General features: G+C 40.8%; 1 protein-coding gene across 7 annotated transcripts in view; it reads right to left on the bottom strand.

Annotated features, from left to right (window-relative positions):
* The window catches only part of STS (steroid sulfatase), a 179278-nt gene that overhangs the window by 141344 nt on the left and 15590 nt on the right, over positions 1–22344 (bottom strand). For 2 of the 7 annotated variants that reach the window (XM_077815395.1, XM_077815384.1), the window contains exon 2: positions 17846–17943. The exons of 4 other annotated variants lie outside the window; for them this stretch is intronic. The gene's annotated coding sequence lies outside the window, so the exon portion shown is untranslated. Of the gene's footprint in view, positions 1–14933; positions 14975–17845; positions 17944–22344 lie in introns of all 7 variants that reach the window. One more of the 7 variants, XM_077815404.1, reaches the window with a different exon arrangement.

Genomic DNA, 22344 nt, shown 5'->3' with positions numbered 1-22344 from the left:
TTCTCTGAGGTGTCCGCATCTTTCCTGAAATGTGCTGCCCAGAACTGGACACAATACTCTAGTTGAGGCCTTATCAGTATGCAGTAGAAGAATTACTTCACATGTCTTGCTTATACATCCCAGAATGATGGTCTTTTTTTTTGCAACAGTGTTGACTCATATTTAGCATGTCTGTTTACAATTAATTTTTTTGAGGAGGGAGAAGACAAGGGGGTCTGTTGAGAATTTCCCCCACACACATACTTTTCAGAAACCAAAAACTGAAAAAATCTCAGACAAAACCTGAATATTTTTTTTCTTGACCATCCCACGCCCTAACATTTCAGTATTCGGGCCATACCGGGGGTTGGGTTTTCAATGAAAACTTGAAGAAAAACTTTAATGAAAATGAACATTTTGTTGCTTTCATCAACGTTTTTTAGGAGAACGAATACATACCCCAACTACCTCTAATACATAACTATCCTTTCACCTCTGATGATTTATCAGTCTATAATGCTTTCTAATCTGTAGCGTGTGTCACTATATGTCGTGTGGATTCTTCAGAGCTGGAATCAAACTACAGTGTGTCTCAATCCTTCTCCAAACATTTCTGCCTTGTTAGCAAACAGAAAGACTGTTGAGCGATTCTTCTAGTTAGCAGCATTGACCTTTGTTAATAGTTGACCTGGTTGCCCCAGCTTGTAGTCAGATAAGAAATCCTGCCTGTGGAAAATTTTTTACAGGTTTTTAAGATAATATATAAAATATCCAGTTCCTATTTCTACAGGGGCCTCACATAAAAAGGGCACTATCTTTTCCCCATAAGCCCAGCTGAATCAGATAAGTGATTTACATCCTTCATCTCACTGAGTTCTACCTCTGTTGTTTCCTTAACAGAGACACAATCCCAATTTAAAGCACAGAGCTAAGAGTTAGAAGTGATTTTCATGGGCTCTGGATCCTCTGTTGGAAACAAAGATTCTATCCCATCTCTCCCTCTAAGTCCACAAAATACACCACAATGGACCATACAGTATTATAGGCATAGTTAGTAACAACATCTATTAAGTCACCCATCACTTCTCATTATAAGACCTTGTTCTCAGTTTCTTATATCTGGGCCAAACTCTAACTATTCAGTCTGAAATTTTCCATGCTGCATGTCTGCCTCAGGCTGAATATTTTGGGAAAGCTGCAGCTAAAATGGTTGTGCCATCTCACAGAATGAGGCTAGTGAAAAATATATTGTTTTGGACACGTTAAAAAATTCTGGCAGCCTTTTCTGTGAGAAGTTCTACTGCAGCCATGCTCTGGAACAAGAGGATGATATTTGGCAGGGGGTGACCTTTGTGTCAGGGGAGACACAGGGGCACTGTAACAAGGGGAGCAAGAGGGCCATGGCCACATCACTTTTAAAAGTGGGACGGCTATGCCCTTCCACATTTTTTCTGCCTTAACGGTGAGCGATGGGGAGAGACGAGGCAGAGAGGAGCAAGCGGTGGGCAGAGCCTAGGAGGAAGAGGCAGAGTGGGGATGAGAAGAGATGGAACAAGGGTGGGGCTTTTGGGGAAGAGACAAAGCGGGAGCAGGAAGAGGTGGAAAGAGGGCAGGGCCTCAGTGAGAGAGGCAGAGTGGGGGGAGCCTTGGGGAAAGGGGCGGAATGCAGGCAGGGCCTGGGGGTAGGGGCAGAGTGGGGGCAGGGCCACACCCCAGGCACCGGTGGCCTCCCCACTTCTAGGGAGCTTCAGGTGCTCCTGGCTGTAGCCTCTCCCTCAAAAAATCTCACGCACTACCAATGCACTGAACTTGTTCCAGACCAGGGCTGAGCAGGACTTTTCGTGCAGTTGCCACTCTGGGCTGCTGTAGGCCATGCCAGGTGTCATAAATATAAAGAGAAGGGTAAACACCTTTAAATCCCTTCTGGTCAGAGGAAAAACCCTTTCACCTGTAAAGGGTTAAGAAGCTAGGATAACCTCGCTGGCACCTGACCAAAAGGACCAGTGAGGAGACAAGATACTTTCAAAGCTGGAGATGGGGGGAGAAATAAAGGCTTTCTCTGTCTGTGTGTTGCTTTTGCCAGGACCAGAGCAGGAATGCAGGCTAATAAGCAATCTAGTTAGATATGCGTTAGATTCTGTTTTGTTTAAATGGCTGATAAAATAAGTTGTGCTGAATGGAATGTATATTCCTGTTTTTGTGTCTTTTTGTAACTTAAGGTTTTGCATAGAGGGATTCTCTATATGTTTTGAATCTGATTACCCTGTAAGGTATTTACCATCCTGATTTTACAGAGGTGATTTTTTTACTTTTTCTTCAATTAAAATTCTTCTTTTAAGAACCTGATTGCTTTTTTCATTGTTCTTAAGATCCAAGGGTTTGGCTCTGTGTTCACCTATGCAAATTGGTGAGGATTTTTATCAAGCCTTCCCCAGGAAAGGGGGTGTAGGACTTGGGGGGATTTTAGTGGGGAAAGACATTTCCAAGCGGGCTCTTTTTATATATTTGTTAGACGCTTGGTGGTGGCAGCAAAAAAGTCCAGGGGCAAATGGTAAAATAGTTTGTACCTTGGGGAAGTTTTAACCTAAGCTGGTAAAAATAAGCTTAGGGGGTTTTTCATGCAGGTCCCCACACCTGTACCCTAGAGTTCAGAGTGGGGAAGGAACCTTGACACCAGGTCTGGGCACTGTAACTGAGAACAGGGACCTGTCTTTGCTGTGCTCACAATTGTCACCCTGCTGGGTCCATTCTGCAAAGAGGAGGGACTTGTCATATCTCAAATGAAGGAGGGACAAGGGCTAGACATGGTGGGAGAGGATAGATTGGGACAAGTAACTTGAGGAGGAAGGACAAACTGGAACTAGAGGCTGGGAAGGGGGTTGGTGGACAAGGGACTCTGAGACCAGCTGGTCAAGGAGACTGGGACTGGGAGCCAGGGATGGAAATTGGATGGAAGATGGGGAGTCAGAGGATGATGGAGAGAGAGGTTGAACAAGGAACCATCGGGGAGACTGTGACTGGCTAGGCAAAGACAGGGACTGGGAATCTGTGTGGCCGGGGGAAAGGAGAACAATCTAATAAGGAACAAGAAAAGAACTAGAACTGGCTGTGCAAACATACTGGGGAAGAAGTAGTGGATGGGGAACATGTGGGGAAAAGGAGTGGTTACAGAAAGTTGCGGGTGGAACAAGGTTCCAGGAGGAGGTGACTGGGATTGTCTGGGCAAGGAGAATAAGATAAGAATCCTGAGGAGAGGAGACTGGGAATAATTAGGTGAGGAGAATGGGTCTGGGATGAGGAGCCAGGGGTGAGAGACAGGACTGGACCATGGACAGGTTGGAGGGGATGCTGCAGAAAAGTCTGTGCCCACTAGATAGACTTCCCTCCGGAGTTTGGAATGGAACCCAAGATTCCCGAGTCTCACCATTTCTCTGCTGTTAGCAAGTATCTGTGAAACCAACTGACAAGTATATGTCTCAGTCCCCTCTAGTGCTTGTCCACATATAGGGTGAAAACCTAATATCTCTATCAATTACTCTATTAACTTGAGTGGCAGAGGTCTGCATAGTGGAACTAAAAGTTCCTCCGGATGGCCCACGTGGGTGTAAATATGATTTTTTTCAGTTTGTTTTTTAAAAAGCATCTCAGAAATTACACACAAAAAAGTATGTTACAAGAACATTATTAAGGTTGCAAAATCAAGCATTCAAAAGTTAGCAGACACCAGAATTAAGCTTCCCTGTGCAACCTTAATTTGCTACTCTTGTTCATATGCGTATGATACAGTCTAATCACAAGGTCACATGCTATTCTTCCCCCTAAACAGCAAACAGTAGGTAAGACCATATTTTTAACCTCCAAAGCATGATAGAATCTTGCTAGCATTGGAACATATGGTTCTAGGGAGTGCAGATATTGCAAAGTTTGAATACTAGTCCACTAAGTCACCCCCTCTGGGAATTACCATAATTTTTCATGTAAGCTGTAAAATTTACTAGGCACTCTCTAACATCACAAGGAACCCTGTTGAAAGACAACTCAGCATCGCTTTAACAATTTAGGGGGCACAGTCTAATTCTGGACTGCTCTGTTCGGCTTGACGCTTGAATGTGTTGCTCTGCAGGTGAAACTACTGTGACATGTTCAGAAATATAAGTTGAAGGAACAAAGTAATCATAAAAACTCTGCAAATCATTCAAGCTGTAGCAATCAGCTAAACATTATTTATCCTGTTTGATTTCCCACTCTTGTGTAACCACTCTTATGATATTAAAATCCAGACGTGTACTTGCAGCACTAACAGAAACATCGTTTTATATGAAATCAAGCATATCAGGATATGTTTTGACAACTTTCACAAACACTAAATTTCAAAGGTTTAAGCTAATTGAAAAAAGACAAGCCTGTATTTTAGTTGGAGTATATGATCCAGAACAAGAAAGCCTTTTTGAACCTCTGGTGAGGCATTTAGCCAACAGTGAACAGGACAAAGGTGTTGTTAATGAAAATCAAAATATCAACAGTATTTTGGTTTCCAGTATCAAAGTAGTACAATAAATGGAGGCCGTAACTTAGAAGCAGGCTGATCACTATCTTTCATATCTTTATTTTAGTAAGATCTTGAGTCTGGATAGAAACATAAAACAGTAAACCACATAATACAATAAAACAATTTCTAATATTTGAAACTGATAAGATTGTAACTTTCAACACGAAACTCTAACATCTTCTACTAGGAGTATCACGTATCCTCTTCATACCCTTATTTTTGAAATATCGTCTATAAGAAAGAGCTGGTGATAGCTGTTCCCTTAGAAATATTTCTAGAGCATCTTCCTTTGTGCATTTGCTAGAAGTCCCAATTTGGCTGGTAACAGCCTGTAGATCCCTGGTGAGGACAGCCTCAGCTATTATCTTGGTTCTCTGATTGTTCAGATATCAAACCACCATGGTGCTGCAATGTCTATGTCCCATCACTGCAGGGACAGCTGTCTGAATACACTCCTCAGATACTCTCCTGACCAGGGCTTCCTTTCTGCTCCTGACAATATCTGTGGTCCTTGCAGTGAGAGCAAATGAACATAACACTCATTCAACCAGTCCCAGTAATAGCAATTTCCACCTCTCTTCGGAAAAGGAGCAGGAAAAAGAGACAGATATGTGCGGAAAGGAAGAAATACATTATGATTAAGAAGACGAGGGAGCCACTGGCAGCTGCTGAAGAAAAAAGGGTAAAAAGCCACTGGGAAGCAATGAGAATAGAAGGGAAGGACTTGGGAGTGGGGGAGAAAGGGGAGCCTTGAAGGAGAAGGAGGAAGTATGAGATAGCTTTGGTGGGGTAAGAATGCAAATGCAATTTTTCCAAATAAGGCACGAATTCAAAAGGGGAAACATTGAAAGGTTTTGTTTATATTTTTCCAAGAAAAAATATCTAGGATCTGATCCTGCATTACCTTGTATATTCATTTACACCTGTGCAAAATGGATGTAACACACTACTATTCTGAGTCAATGGTGTTTTACTTTAAGCCCACTTTTGCACAAGTGTAAGTGGACACACCAGTGGATAATCAGGCCTCAAAATCCACTAGAATGCATAGACAACAGTCCAGTGGATGCTGCAACTAGTCTCTCACACATTCCTGGTTTATAAGGAGAACTGCCCCTTGTAACGCTTCTCAGATATTGGCAAGTATGCCTGTAATATCTAGACATTCAAATACTACAGCGATACACACCATGGCAATGCCTATAAATGAATTTAAAGCTGATCAATTCTAGTATGGGAAAGGGGTTCTTTGTGTGTTGGAACAAAAGTGGTGCCTGTTAAGTTTGAGACTTCAATAGAAACTCACATAACCAAAAGATAACACCTGCTTCAGCTTAGCAATGAACACTTGGAGTAAAATCCTGGCCCCACTGAAGTCAACGCGATTAGGATTTCACCCATGTTAGTCTCCCTTAGAAAGACAGTCTGGGCTGCTGTAATCCCATATTTTAAAAAGGTAAAATATTAAGGTGGATGGTTCATTTACAGAAGACCACAGAACATTACAGCGTGAGAAAGACATAAAGATAAGACCCAGTAAGAATACAGATAATTTGTAGTATCTGAGAACAGGTAATTTAACTGGATAAATTAAAGGGTGAGGAAGGCTGGCCAGCAAGTAGGATACTGCTCTTGGACTTGAGATGCCTTGTTTCACGTCCATGCTCTGCCACACACTTCCTGTGTGACTCTGGGCAAGTCACTTAGCCTCTCTGTGCCTCAGTTCCTCATCTATAAAATGGGGATAATAGGAATTGTCTACCTCACAGGGGTGTTTATCAGCAATGGGAGCCATATAAGAACCTAAGACAGATAGTATCAAACACTGGATTTCTATTTATTTGAAACTGTAATATTTATATAATCAGATTAAATACCATTTAATGGAAATATAAGAATTTCAAATAGTTAAAAAAAATATTTCATCCAAATATAATTTTTACATTTTTTAAAAAAACAGTACCCATCTTAATGTTACCTTCCTTCGTAATTCATGTTACTGCTTTCAGAATGATAGATTTCATTTCACACACAGAAATCCTTTTTTCTAATAAACTCTAATGTATAGAAATGCATATGTATAGCTGTTTTTACTTCACATGGATCTACCAAACATTTCTTTTCATTACAAATGTTCTATCTTCTGCACAATATATTTTGACACCTCATGCAGAAGCTAAAGATTTGTCCTGTTTCTCTTAACAAAATTAGAAATGTGCCCAGTTTTCTCACCAATTAGCTCCTTGTCATCAACTGGATTATTATAGGAACATGCAGCAGCTGTCGCTACAATTGCTACAAAAAACCCTTCACACACACAATCTCCCTACAGTTTTATTCAGTTTAAGTGATTTATCTCTAAACTATTCCTTTTATATAGAAATCTGCAGAATCCTCTGATAAAATGTTTCACATGCTTTCTACTGGGAGGTTTGCTAAAATAAACAACATTTAAAGATACTCACTTCAAAAATATTCTGTGATATACATGAATACTATGCCAAAAGTGATTTTAACTGGCTAGTATTTCAATATGAAGTTCTAACAGCCACACAAAAGATGTCACTGTTAGCAAAACACACTTAATCCAGACGATTCTGCAAAAACAAAATTCCAACCATTGTTGTTTCTCTACAAAAAACCACTACCTATGCTCAAGTAAGTGTTCTGCTGCCTGGATTCAAAATCTGCATCAGTTCCACTGGGACTTCTTCTCCTGACTGATCATGCTGAGGGCTCTGCTTGTCTCCAGCACTCAGGACCCTGAGCTACCACCATCACCTGGGACCCCTGATCGATTCAAGCTTCATGGAGTGGTGAGAACCCAGCTCTCTCTCTCTCTCGGCATAGCCTTCTGACCCTGACTTGTGTGATCAGTTATAGTTTTCTAAACCTGACTTTTAAAATCAAATTTAAGTTAGATTTAATATTATGACTGTTTTGTTTGTTTGGCTTCCCTATGGTTATTACATGGCAATAAATAACTTTAATGATTAAGCTGGTTGCTTCTCTCACTCTCTCCCCCGCCCCCATGGGTGTTTTTTTTGGTTTCCTCTTTCACTCTGCAGCAACGTGTTCCTCGTACCTAAGCTAAAGATCCCTGCAGTACCCAAAAATCCTGTGGGGTTTGCTCATCAAGTGGGTTACTACCAGAATAATTGTAACGTGAAAGTGGGGATAAAGACATGCTGAACCTGGGACATATGAGGGTGGCAGATTGAAAGTGCTGCTCAACCCAGCGTGCTAAGGTGTACTCTATTGTGGTGCGGTGCCCAAGGCATATGAGGGTGACAGCTTGGAGGTGCTGTTTGATCCAGCCTACTGAGTCCAGGGACATATAAGGGGTCAGCTTAGGGGTGCTGATTGACCCGGTCCTCTCAGATGTGCTCTGTTAGAGTGTGTGTGTGTTCATCTGATTCTGGGGCTGAAGAACTGAGCCCTGGGGAACCTAGGTTCTGCAGGATAGCTTCATTGGGAGGGAACTTGCAGCAGGGAAAAGTAGAGGTCCATATGAGCACACAAGTGACACAAGCAGTACATTGATAGAAATATAGAACCCCCCCCCATCCCAGAAAAGTAACCCTAATAAATGAAAAGGAGTACTTGTGGCACCTTAGAGACTAACAAATTAGTCTCTAAGGTGCCACAAGTACTCGCTTTCTTTTTGCGAATACAGACTAACACGGTTGCTACTCTGAAACCTAATAAATGAGCGCACCGAAAAGTAATGGGCAAAGCTGGTAACGTGTGTTTCTCCTTTTTCTCCCCTCACCTTCCTCATAGCTTTTTTCCAACTGGTTTGGGAGGGATGGACAGATGCAGGGTGGTACCCCCTCCTACAACCATAGAGCATACTTGAGGAGGCAGGATGAATAGAAGGAAGGGACATGTCTGAATGAATGAAGCCTCCTTTCCTGTCCCTATTAGCTGAGCATTGCCCCACAGCCATTACGTGGCTCCTAGCAGGGGAATTAATTAGTTCTGTTTAGGGTGGGGTAATTATGTTCTGGGGGCCTCTGTAAAATTAATTTCAATGGTAGTTGGGTGCCTATCCTGAAAATCTCACTGAGCACCTATATGCATCTGTAGGTGTTCAAATACCTTTGAACATCTGGTCCTAAGTCATTAAGAATTAGAGTCAAGAGGCTTTCTCCCATTGCGACACAGAAGTCCCATGTAACATGATGCAAAAACACGCTGCTTGTTCCACCAGAAGCACCAAACTGCAATTTAATCAAATATGTTCAAAGACCTGATGCTTCCAGAAGATCCAAATTCTCAAAAAATGATCATGATGTCACTCTAAAATGGCTAGGTCATGTCAATTTCCTCAAAACACATACATTATGACAGAAAAGAAATCTTGAGGGTGTAGATCCACGGTCTTGGGTTGTGCCCATCTCTGTTAAATGCTTTATGGGGGTTCCAAGAAGGTGCATCTCAGCACAATTTTTTGTTTATTAAAATAATAACCCATCCTTAAATGTTGATGGAACAGAGCTGAGGGAAAAATGAAGCAGCCTCCATTCCAGCATCCACATCAGCAAAAACGAACATAGTGAGATGTTTAGAAAACTCTTAAGGAAAAATGTCTAATTTTAGATAATAAAGTTTATTGTGTTTCTAAATTCTACCAATTCCATAACAGAACAGCCACTTAGGGCAGAATGGAAGGTAGAGGGCTAAAATACGGAGCTGGCTTTGGTGGTCCGAAGACCCCATGGCCAATGAGCCCCTCCCTCCCAAAGCTAATCCCAACATTCATTTAAAAAAAGTTTCTAGCCTTTTTCATTGCAGAGAAAGTCTTCAAAATGTAAGTCAATGGCAAGGGCTGAAACTCTGCCAAAACAAAGCTCATAGGTTTTCATGATCCTTGGTCACAACAGCTCCTAGGTAGTCTTTGGGGTCTGTGAAGACCACAGTTGTAGGTCTCCTGATATTATATTCTTGTATTTTTTAAAAATAGGTTAATTCATGTTATTAACATTTAAAGAACTATGGAAACCATCCTGGAAACCATTATGCACACGTGTAAAGTTACTCGTGTTGCATCAGGACTGGGCCCATAAATAACACATAAAACCGTGAAGAATCTTGAAAGTCAGACATGAGTAATGGAAACTATTTTTGGAAACGGATGGTCATGGCCTTACATTATGGAGAACATCCAAACAGGAAGGAAATATAGTTTTTTACATACCTTTAAAAAAAAACATATGCACACAGAAAAAAAGACTGAAGAACTACACAGTGCTTATATGGAAAAGGTTGCTTGTAAAATGTATCATAGTAAAGGAGAAAAATATCCTGAAGGTATGCCAGGAGAGGGGCAAAACCATTAAAAAAAACAAAAACTGGAATGCTCGGATATTACCTGGGTTTTGTCAACATCTAATAGCATAATCATATTTTAGAGAAAAATAAGTTTCAGTAAATGCACAGTAGGAACCATCAAGTTACTCTCTTTAACGTCAAGGAAAAGAATGAATTATGAATATGTTTAACCAGGCAAAACATTTGAGGACACAACTGAAACATAATAGGATTAGACAACAACCAAGTATTAAAAAGAATGATCTCTGAAATAGTAATGCATTCTGCAAGTTAAAAAAAAAAAAAAATCTGCTGAAGATACACGAGGAGGCCAAGTATGTTCTACAGAACCTGATAAAAATAAGTCTTGAATAAACAATGTAGATACAAGGCTCTTTAGTTAGAACAATACAGAAAAACTGAAATCCAAGCCATGATGTGTCAGGTGTTTTTTGTGGGACTTATAGGTAGAAATCCAGCTGCTTGTGTCTGTCTTTTCTTTTAGGAAGTTAGGTGGAGAATGTAGGAAATCTTTAAAATCCTGAGGAGTGTTAGGAAACTGTGTCCTCCCTTAACATATAAAAGTTAACTTGATACGGTCCCACATAGCACGATGAGCCTCGTTTTTCATTAGATTATCATTATATTTATTTCCCTTCCTTTCCTTCTGAATGTTTCTACACCAAAGCCTAGGCATAGAAAAAAGAAAAAGAGCTGACTGTTCTGAAAAGACACCTTTTCCATTGTCTTGCTTTCCCTGAGTATTTTTTTTTTCTGGGAGCTGAGCAGTTTCTCAATAACTGCTCTTGGGGACTCATTATCTGGAGTGAAGCACTCTGTGGGTGTGTTTGAATTCAACAAACAGAGAATTTGTATCCTTTTTCAAAATATCCTTAAATGAATTTTGGACAAAGGAAATTATATTTTCACCTTCTTTCTGTGTCCTCAGGGACACCAGCTATGTTCATGAGAGTACTCCTATTTTCTAAGTCTTCAGATTTATTAAGGAGAAAGTCCATATCCCTGTACAGGTCCCACTTACAATTTCCAGAACTATTACTCCCATGCTGTTCAGCTTCTGACATCTTTTTATCTTTTCTAAAACACCTAGCATTAATTGTGGATGGGGCTCTTCTTATGCAGCTGTGTGCCACTTTTATGTAACTCCTATTGTATGATGGCCTTTAATCTCCTTAACCAGTACTTCTGTATCTGCCCTGGTCCCCACTGCTAAAAAAGGTGTTTTTTTTTAAAACCTGGGAGTAACTATCTTGAGGTAAAAATACAGAGAAGACTAGGCACCTAGTTTCACCATGAGGTAAACCATGAGGTAAACTGCCATATAATTAGAACCCTACTGAATTCATGGTCCATTTTGGTCAATTTCACGGTAATAGGATTTAAAAAAATAGTACATTTCATGATTTTAGCTATTTAAATCTGAAATTTCATGGTGTTGTAATTGTAGGGGTCCTAACCCAAAAAGGAGTTGTGGTGGGGGTCACAAGGTTATTGTAGTGGAAGTTGCGATACTGCTATAGTTACTTCTGCAGTGCTGCTGGTGGCGGCGCTGCCTTCAGAGCCCCCTAAAATAATCTTGTGACCCCACTACAACTCCCTTTTGGGTCAGGACCCCCAACTTGAGAAACGCTGGTCTCCCCCATGAAATCTTTATATTATAGGGTAAAAGCACGCAAAAGACCAGATTTCATGGTCCGTGACGCGTTTTTCATGGCCGTGAATTTGGTAGGGCCCTACCTATAACCCCTCTGGGTTGATGTTGGCAAGTTTACCCTGCAGTAAAACTAAAATACCTAATCTTAACTGTGTTTTCATTTCAGTATAGCTCAGATGTATTAGTTATTCCAGGGTAAAATATAAACCTTTCTTAGCAGTCAAGACAAGTCCTCTGTCTCCATTTGGCTGCTAGCAAGTGCAGGGATGATCATAGAATCATTGAAATGTAGGATTGGAAGAGACCTCAAGAGGTCATCAAGTCCAGCCCTCCAAGCTAAGGAAGGACCAATAAACCTAGATCAGCACAGACAGGTGTTTGTTCAACCTGTTCTTAAAAACCTCCAATGAATGGGATTCAACAATCTCTCTTGTAACTCTATTCCAGATCTTAAATAACCTTATTGTTAGAAAGTTTTTTCCTAATATCTAATATAAATCTCTGTGCTGTAAATTAAGCCTATTCTTCTCCTGCCTTCAATGGACAAGGAGAAAAAGTGATCCCCTGTTCTCTTTATAGCAGCCAATAACATATTTGAAGACTGTTATCTGATCCCCACTCAATATTCTTTTCTCAAGACTAAACATCCCCAGTTTTTTAAACCTTTCCTCATAGATGAGGTTTTCAAACCTTTCAGCATTTTGTTGCTTTCCACTTGATTCTCTCCAATTTGTCCACATTTTCCCTAAAGTGTGGCTCTCAGAACTGAATACAGTCCTCTAGCTCAGTGGTTCTCAACCATTCCAGATTACTGTACCCCTTTCAGGAGTCTGATTTGTCTTGCATACCCCCAAGTTATACCTCACTTAAAAATTACTGAGATACAAAATCAGACATAAAAATACAAAAGCGTCACAGCACACTATTAGTGAAAAATGGCTTATTTTCTCATTTTACCATATAATTACAAAATAAATCAATTGGAATATATATATTGTACTTACATTTCAGTTTATAGTATATAGAGCAGAATAAACAAGTCATTGTCTGTATGAAATTTTAGTTTCTACTGACTTTGCTGGTACTTTTTCTGTAGCCTGTTGTAAAACTAGGCAAATATCTGGGTGAATCGATGTTCCCCTTGGAAGACCTCTGCATAACCCGGTGGGTACACGTACCCCTGGTTGAGAACCACTGCTCTAGCTGAGGCCTCTCCTGTGCTGAGTAGAGCAGGGCAATCACGTTCTGTGTCTTACATACAACATGCCTGTTAATACATCCCAGAATGATTAGTCTCTTTCGCAACTGTATCAAAGTGTTGACTCATATTCAATTTATGATCCATTATAACCCCCAGATCCTTTTCAATAGTACTACCACCTAACCATCTATTCCGCATTTGGTAGCTGTGCATTTGATTTTTCTTTCCAAAGTGAAGCACCTTGCACTTGTCTTTATTGAATTTCATCTTGTTGACTTGAGATCAATTCTCCAATTTGTCAAGGTTATTTTGAATTCTAATCCTGTCCTCCAAAGTGCTTTCAACCCCTCCCACCTTGATGTAATCTGCAAATTTTATAAGCATACACCGGAGCCGTAAGAGGAAGAAAAACCTTTCCATTTTACTGACTTTCTCCCACTTTTAATTAAACAGAATTCCTTAATAGTGGAGATTCATTAGGTAGTTTCTACTGGTCATGATATGTACTTTTTTAGATTGTGTGTGTGTGTGTGTGTGTGTTGGGGGGTGGGGGTGGGGATTACTGCAGCAATAGTGGTTTGACTAGCTTAGTTAATGGAGTTTTGCTAATATCTTTAAAAGCATTCAGGCAGTTTGCGTCTACCGTGCAACTTGCATCCTGCTAACACTCTGCCAATAATAGAGCTGGACAGAACATATTTTTAAGACAATATTTTTTTTTGTTTATGCCATAATTTTGAAAATTTCATAAACTTTTAACCTGGTTAGACCACTATTTTTACTGATTCTTCAATAATGTTTATGAGATGGACCTCTGATTCTCCTTAATGAATCATTATACAGCTTCACATGTCATTCTATGTGGTCAAAATGACCCCACAAATTTCTTTCGTTCTCTTGTCTCAGTTTGACTTGGCCCAAATATGTGCTATGAGTATGTGCCCAGTGACCATGCCCCATTTCCAAGTGATGGGCTGTTCTGTCTGGTTTGTGCATGTTAAATAGCCGGACCAAATAGGTAATGCAGGGGAGCTTCTTTGGGTTGGTGGCAGTTGTCATGGACATAATCTGAGGAATAGCATATTTGAGCCTTTACAATTAAGTCCAGGTGTATCCAGATGCTATGGATGGATACTGGCCTTCTCCCTCGACTATGGTTCCCCTCACCCATCTTTTCATAAGTCTAAATGATCTATTATGTCTTCCACTGTCTGCCTTACATCTTTCCCCCTTCTCCTCTGACTTTGGACATGGTCATTAGGAGAGCATTAACTGCCTAGTTTTTCTCATTTATGATGCTCTTTGGGCCACAGAATGTTTTATATGCTGACAAAAGTTTGCCCTCCCTCCCAATTCTTTCAGAAATGATGCCTCTTGGTGCAACCCTGTGAAAATTCCATGGTGGGGCACATATTTCTGGGTACACCGATCTAGGCAGAGCCAATTTTTGCTGGATGCAATTCACTAGCTATTTCTCTGCACTCTTTGAAAATGCTCTAAAAGCACTTTGTGCCTGATTTCAGGGGCACAAACTTCCAATTTAGATATATAAAGCTGTTGAAAATATAGCCCTAAATGTATAAAATTTGAGGAAGGGAACAGGAAAGCTTAATTTAATAGAAGAGACAGTTGGCTGTAATTTCTATAACTAAATTATGATTTTAAATCTTTTGTATTGCCAACCCCAATCACTCAAAAATCATGAGTCAGGCCCCCAAAATCACAAGATTTTTAAAAATAGTATTTTGGTGTCTTTTTAATTGTCTTCTAGGATTTGAACCTTTAGAGTTCATGTTTTTCCAGCTTTTCTCTGCAACCATTTGTGCTAGAGTCTTACAAGAAAGAAAGAAAGAAAGAAAGAAAGAAAGAAAGCTGAGATGAGTGTCTCATATATTCAAATGACTTCAAGAGCTGGGCTAATAAGTAAAACATCAAATACCAAGAGACTCATGATAAAGTCATGAGAGTTTTTTTTCTCCTTTTGGCTGAAGCACAAGTATTAACAGCTGTACGTTTTACTGTTGCTATCACTATTTTTACAAAGATAATCAATACATAAGAAAGATTAGTAAAAAGAGGTGAAAAATCACACGTGCATGTGTAATTATATATGCACACATATACATAAACTGAAGATCTGTCTTAGTTTAAGTTTTGCCTGAAGACAATGCATCATAAGAATTTGCTATAAAAAAGATTTAAAGGACTTTCCCCACCTTGGTTATTGTAGTTAAGGACAGTTTGTTGGGGAGGTTTCCTGTTAAAAAAAAATCCAAATTAAAATAACAAAAACAAATAACTAATGTGTAAAAGCTCTGCTCCTTTCTGTATCATGCTGCTGGGGATACCCAGAGGTGTGAGCCACTAGCTACCTCTCTGGGTCAACAAGAGTGAGTTTTGCTGGTGATTAGACTGTGGCCTTGGCTACACTTACAGATGTACAGCGCTGTGAGTTAAACCCACTTTCGTACAGCTGAGTAGGAAAAGCACTGCAGTCTGTCCACACTGACAGCTGCCAGAGCACTGTCGCGGCCACATTTGCAGCGGCATTGGGAGCGGTGCATTATGGGCAGCTATCCCAGCATTGAAGTGGCTGCAACATGCTTTTCAAATGGGGGGGGGGAGATGGAGTGTGACAGTGAGCGTGGGGGGAGAGTGAGGTTCTGGGGTGCTGAGAGTGTGTCAGCGTGCTGTCTTGTAAGTACAGACCCCCCCCTTCCTCCCCCGCCTCTCTCTCACTCACTGAAAGCAAATGACAGCTGTTTCTTTTTTTCTCATAGACGAGATAAGCAGCCGCTCGCCGAAACGGACCCCAACGCTCCTCGCCTCCCCTCCCCTCCCCTCCCCTGCCCCCATGCCGCCTCTCTCTTCAAGCAAATATTAGCTGTCGGCCCTCCAAACGGAGCCCCCCTGCCTGCTTCTCACTCATTCAAATCAAACAATAGCTGTGTTAGTTTTTTTGATAAGCAGACCCTGAAACGGCACTTCCACATCCGGAGTTCACAACAAAACAAGAGAGGACGCTTTAGTTAAAAGGATTATGGGGAGTTTCTGGAGGTCAATCAGTGCGTAATAACGTTACTCCCCGTTTACACTGGACCGTCTCAGCCAATGCGCAACAGCTGTTAATCCTCTCGGGGAGGTAGAGTACCAGAAGCACTCCAGCCAGGGAGACAGAGTGCTCTTCATGCCTTGCCAGTGTGGACGGGGAGTAAGGTAGAGTGCTCTGGGAGGCTTTATTGCAGTAGAACGTGCAAGAGTAGCCAAAGCCTACCACACCAGTCTGTATTCCTTACCAGCAAACTCCTTAAGGCTCTCCCAGCCCAAACCTTGCCTAGCAGATAACAATCAGTAAACTCTAGCCCTCAAGCTCCACAGAGGTGTTTCTCTGGACTGCCCAGCCCCTACCACTGTACCTTCAAAGAAGATATTAAATTTGCTGCTCCGTTAATTTAACCAGGATAAATACACCCTTCCCTTCAAACACAACAATGAATTGGTTTATAATAAAAGTAAAACAAGTTTATTAACAAAACAACATGGATTAAATGATACCAAGTAAAAGAGATAAAGGTAGAGCTGGTTACAAGCAAATAAAAGTGAAAACAAGTATCTAAAAGACTAAAATTTAATCTAGCTAGAATAGTCTTTGCTCAAGATATTTTTTTTTATCCCCACTCTCCTTTCAAGTTCTTTACTAACTGGCCTGGCCACAACCCCTTTCAGAGATCAAATCACTTGATTTCTTTGTCCCCTAAGGTGAAAGGTAAAGATGGAATGTCTCTCCGTTCCTTATATCCCCAAGGGGAAAGTCTTTGTCTTACAAGTCAGGAATATCTCCTGGCTCCAGGATTCAGGCTCCTGTGTCTCCCTGGGGTGCAGGAGACATGTTAATTCTCTGTCTTTTGAATTCAGGATTAGATAACCCCTACAAGTTTAGCTTGATGGGCTTATTTACTGTTAATATGTAAATTAAGATAAACCCACATTTGTTTGTCTAGGACAGACCTGTTTATCACCTTTACCTGGGCTAGGCTGTCTGGCCTGTTTTAGTAACATCATACAGAGGGAATTCATAACTTCACATATAATCATTAACACATGCATTTTATAATCATATTAGTAATCAGTGTGTTATTGGCTTTCATGTGAGATCTCAGAAGGCATATTTTGTACAAATATTATTGCAATAGTGTGTAAGGGGTGAGTACAAGGGTACTGAAGGGCATACTTTCCATTGCTGATCCTCTATCACACCCATGCCAGTTCTCTGTCTCAATTATTTCCATTAATGGATATTCCCCATAATACATGGTCTTAACTTTCATTAGCCTCAGTAAACCTGAGGGCATCTGGGCTTATTGAAGAAAGAGTCTAACTTTACTATCTTATGTAACTGTATGTATGTATGACTGTAATTTAAATAATTAAATTTCTCAGTCTCATGTATTTCCTCCACTGAACCAATGGGCTTGCATTAGCTCTCATTACACAACATAACCCACTCACTCAGAGTCCGCAAAGCTACTTTAAAACCACAAGTTTCTTAAAAAGCTTATTTTACAACTCTTTAGCAGTCCAGCAGCTTTTGAGTCTTTAAACAGAATTTCTAATCAAAATTACACATTCTTTTAATGTCACTTTTTTGAACACACAAGGGTTTGAGTGGTGAGGGGAAAAAAATCACACTGCAGCACAGAAGGGAAATGGTGTAACTCAGGGTCTCACCACTTTCTGACTGGTTCCTACTGCTTTCAGAAGCCAGACAATGTTTTATGTTCTTTTTAACCCATTCTAGGCAGGAAATTTCATAGCATATTACAGTACTTGACTAACGCAGCGTATTCTTATGTTACAATCTTAGTTTGTCATTATGGTTGCTAGATTATCTTTTGTAGATTTGGCTTATCAGAGTCTTTCACCAACCAACTTTCTTTTTTTGTTATAAAATATAAACTGCTTCACTCTTCTGAGGAAAATAAGACATTTTGGCACATTATTATTATTAATTTATTGAGTGCCAAAAATGTGTTTATGGCTGCATGAGATTGAAAAATATAGCAGTCCCTTGTTCCAAAGATCTTACAGTATAAGTACATAGGAGAGACATTAGAAGAAGATACTTTACCTCACGGCAGGCTGTTTCACTTTCTGCCTCCAGATTTCAAACAAGCTGGCTGCATGCACTTATCACCACTATATGGGTGGAAAGTCCACTCCCATTAACTGTAGGAATGACAGAGGGGGTAAGGAATGACAGAGGGGGGTATGTCCTTGGCATACAGACCCTACAGATAAAACAGTGTAAAAAAGACTACACAATATCTTTCTTCGAAATCACTCTCTTTCTCTCTATATATACACATACATAATATTATACATAAAGAAACAAAGGCAAACAAATTATCATAATCCATATGTATGCAAAGATAAGCTTAAAAGAAACAATTTAGTTTAAACCTTCCGGTTGCACTGGATCAACTACTGTACGCCTTTCAATTCTAATTAATTAGAAACACACTGTAGGAAACAGGGAAGGAGAGAATCCAAGATGCAATTTAATGTTCATCCTATTATGAATATGGTAAAATATTCCTACTGAGTTGTTACTGATAGTAACTTCTAACAAGAGATATTAAAGCCCTTTGCAAGTATTAATTTAGCTTCACAAGATGCTTGTGAGGTACATATTACTCTTCTCATATTGTATATAAGGAAACTAAGTAAGAGAGAGAGACAAGTTGAAAGACATGTCAGCGAGCTGGTGCCAGAGTGAATAGCTCCCATTCCTGCGCTCTGACTACAAAACCACACCCTTTCTCCAGGGACAATAATTTAGGATTCCGTGACTTTCTGGGACTTCCATGACTTTTGCAGCGGCCAGTGCGGCTGACCCCAGGGCTGGCCAAGTAGCTGGGGAAGTCCCGAGGCCAGCTGCTGCTTGGGCAGCCCCAGGCACCGCTGGAGCAGCAGCGGTCCTGGGTGCTGCCCTGGAACAGCGGTCCTTGAGCAGCAGCGGCACCCGAGGCCGTCCCCATCCAGAGCAGCAGTGCCCTGGGCCATCCCCTCTTCCCCCAGAGCAGTACCCCTGGAGCCCCCCAGCAGCAGCAGCACCACGGGACCCCCAGATAACCAAAGATTTAGTATGGGGTATTTATAGTACAAATCATGGACAGGTCATCGGCCGTGAATTTTTGCTTATTGCCTGTGACCTGTCCATGACTTTTACTAAAAATATCAATGACTAAATCATAGCCTTAACAATAATGGAGTAAATGTTTTGGTATTTATTTTATTTATTTGTTCCTGGGAATTTATCGGTGTTTATTACTGCAACAAGACAAACAGCTAAAAATCGGTGAAAAAAACTTCTAATATTTTTTCCTGATAAATATTGGGGTTTATTTTGGTGGATGAAAGGATGTGTGTGTGTGTGGGGGGAAGTATTTAGTAGATTAATGCTTTGATGAACGGAATTCAGTGTGGTTTGCTGCAGTACTAAAACAGAACTCAAAACACAGTGCCACCTTTGAGTTTAAGAAAACAATCTCTAATCCACAAATAAAACTTGTGAACACTTCCTTGTGTTCTGAAACATATTCTGATAGAGTTCATTTTCTTCCATTTTAGTGTGTCAAATCTTTAAACCGTTACCTGCTAACAGCTTGAAATGTGTATGTGGTGGGTGTGAGATTCGTCAGTATGTTCAGATATGCACACACGTCAGAGTTGTTTGCTTATTGTGTGTATCTTCTAGACTAATCATAGCCTTACTTTAACAGGAAGCTTTGTTACACACAAACTAATGTATTACCATAATACATATATTTCATGCAATGTATTGTATTTTCCTAATAAAACAAGTTATTTTTATATAGTTGAATGACATAAAAGTAGGGTGAAAATTGGGGGGCGGGGGAGGGAGAGTAATACTTTTTGTAAAACCCGGGATTTTTTTTGGTAAAAATAGGTTTAAACTGAAAATGAAGAGGCTTAAGTAAACTGCAAGAGCAAAGAAAAAACACAGTACAGTGTTCTTGAACCACTTACTAAATGCAAAGCCTAAGTTATATTATTGATGAGATTCATAAAGTTAACAGAATGCTATTACATTGGCATTTTTTTAGAACTTCATTTATTGTGAGTTTTTCTCTGCTTGATAGCATATGTGACGCTACGCCCCATATTCTTCACAGAAATATTGTTATGATATGAATATGGCACAACTAAGATATATTTTATGCAAGATGGGTCATATAAGGTACTATTGGAAAAGTTATGATTTGCTGAATGTGATTATCCAATTTGTATACATGTATTATTTCTGTATTTGAAGTTAGGAATATTGACTATGTAACAATTACAACCGTGTGTGTACTTGGGGGAACGCCCACCAGACAGCTGGCAATCAGCCTGAATGAGTCATTTAAGAAGGCCAACAGAACTTCGAAGATAGTTGTGACGGTGCCCCCCATAAGGTGACCCATGGATGCTATCTGTAAGTTCTGAGTCATGCATGAACATGTGCCCATGCGACCCCAAAACTCCATTTTGTAGCTGGATTCTACACAGGGGGAGTGAAGGGTGTCCACCCACAAAAGAAAGTCTATTTAAACCCCTGGGAGACCCCTCCATTTTGTCTTCAGATTGCTCAAAAGATAGCCTCTCCACCCCCAAGGATACATGAAAGAAACTGGAACAAAGGGCAGTAACTACAAGGGGTGAGAGTGATTACTGGACCCAGACTAGAAGGAGACTAGTCTGTAAAAGGAAGCTTACTGGGTGAGGTTTTTATCTGTATTCAGTTTTCTTAGACAAATTTGCGTGTTCTATTTTATTTTGTTTGGTAATTCACTTTGTTCTGTCTGTTACTACCTGGAACCACTTAAATCCTACTTTCTGTATTTTATAGAATAACTTTTTACTTATTAATTAACCCAGAGTATGTATTAATACCTGGGGAGGGTAGGGGCAAACAGCTGTGCATCTCTCTCTATCAGTGTTATAGAGGGCGAACAATTTATGAATTTACCTTGTATACGCTTTATACAGGGTAAAATAGTTTTATTTGGGGTTTGGAGTTGGGCATCTGAGTGTTAAAGACAGGAACACTTCTTAATTTGCTTTCAATCAAGTCCGCAGCTTTGGGGCATGTGGTTCAGACCCTGGGTCTGTGTTGGAGCAGACTGGCGTGTCTGACTTAGAATCATAGAATATCAGGGTTGGAAGGGACCTCAGGAGGTCATCTAGTCCAACCCCCTGCTCAAAGCAGGACCAATCCCCAATTAAATCAACCCAGCCAGGGCTTTGTCAAGCCAGACCTTAAAAACTTCTAAGGAAGGAGATTCCACCACTTCCCTAGGTAACGCATTCCAGTGTTTCACCACCCTCCTAGTGAAAAAGTTTTTCCTAATATCCAACCTAACTCTTCCCCACTGCAACTTGAGACCATTACTCCTTGTCCTGTCATCTTCTACCACTGAGAATAGTCTAGAACCATCCTCTTTGGAACCACCTCTCAGGTAGTTGAAAGCAGCTATCAAATCCCCCCTCATTCTTCTCTTCTGCAGACTAAACAATCCCAGTTCCCTCAGCCTCTCCTCATAAGTTATGTGTTCCAGACCCCTAATCATTTTTGTTGCCCTCCGCTGGACTCTTTCCAATTTTTCCACATCCTTCTTGTAGTGCGGGGACCAAAACTGGACACAGTACTCCAGATGAGGCCTCACCAATGTCGAACAGAGGGGAACGATCACATCCCTCGATCTGCTGCCTATGCCCCTACTTATACATCCCAAAATGCCATTGGCCATCTTGGCAAAAAGGGCACACTGTTGACTCATATCCAGCTTCTTGTCCACTGTCACCCCTAGGTCCTTTTCCGCAGAACTGCTGCCTAGCCATTCGGTCCCTAGTCTGTAGCGGTGCATTGGATTCTTCCATCCTAAGTGCAGGACCCTGCACTTCTCCTTGTTGAACCTCATCAGATTTCTTTTCGCCCAATCCTCCAATTTGTCTAGGGCCCTCTGTATCTGATCCCTACCTGCCACCATATCTACCACTCCTCCTAGTTTAGTATCATCTGCAAATTTGCTGAGAGTGTAATCCACACCATCCTCCAGATCATTTATGAAGATATTGAACAAAACCAGCCCCAGGACCGACCCTTGGGGCACTCCACTTGATACCGGCTGCCATCTAGACATGGAGCCATTGATCACTACCCGTTGAGCCCGACAATCTAGCCAACTTTCTACCCACCTTATAGTGCATTCATCCAGCCCATACTTTTTTAACTTGCTGACATGAATACTGTGGGAGACCGTGTCAAAAGCTTTGCTAAAGACAAGAAACAATACATCCACTGCTTTCCCTTCATCCACAGAACCAGTAATCTCATCATAGAAGGCGATTAGATTAGTCAGGCATGACTTTCCCTTGGTGAATCCATGCTGACTGTTCCTGATCACTTTCCTCTCATGTAAGTGCTTCAGGATAGATTCCTTGAGGACCTGCTCCATGATTTTTCCAGGGACTGAGGTGAGGCTGACTGGCCTGTAGTTCCCAGGATCCTCCTTTTTCCCTTTTTTAAAGATCGGCACTACATTAGCCTTTTTCCAGTCGTCC

The sequence above is a fragment of the Eretmochelys imbricata genome, chromosome 1 (genome assembly GCF_965152235.1).
Source record: "Eretmochelys imbricata isolate rEreImb1 chromosome 1, rEreImb1.hap1, whole genome shotgun sequence".
In the NCBI taxonomy this organism is placed as follows: domain Eukaryota; kingdom Metazoa; phylum Chordata; order Testudines; family Cheloniidae; genus Eretmochelys; species Eretmochelys imbricata.
The sequence above is the reverse complement of the archived record's forward strand: the minus strand, read 5'-3'. Positions and strand labels throughout refer to the sequence as shown.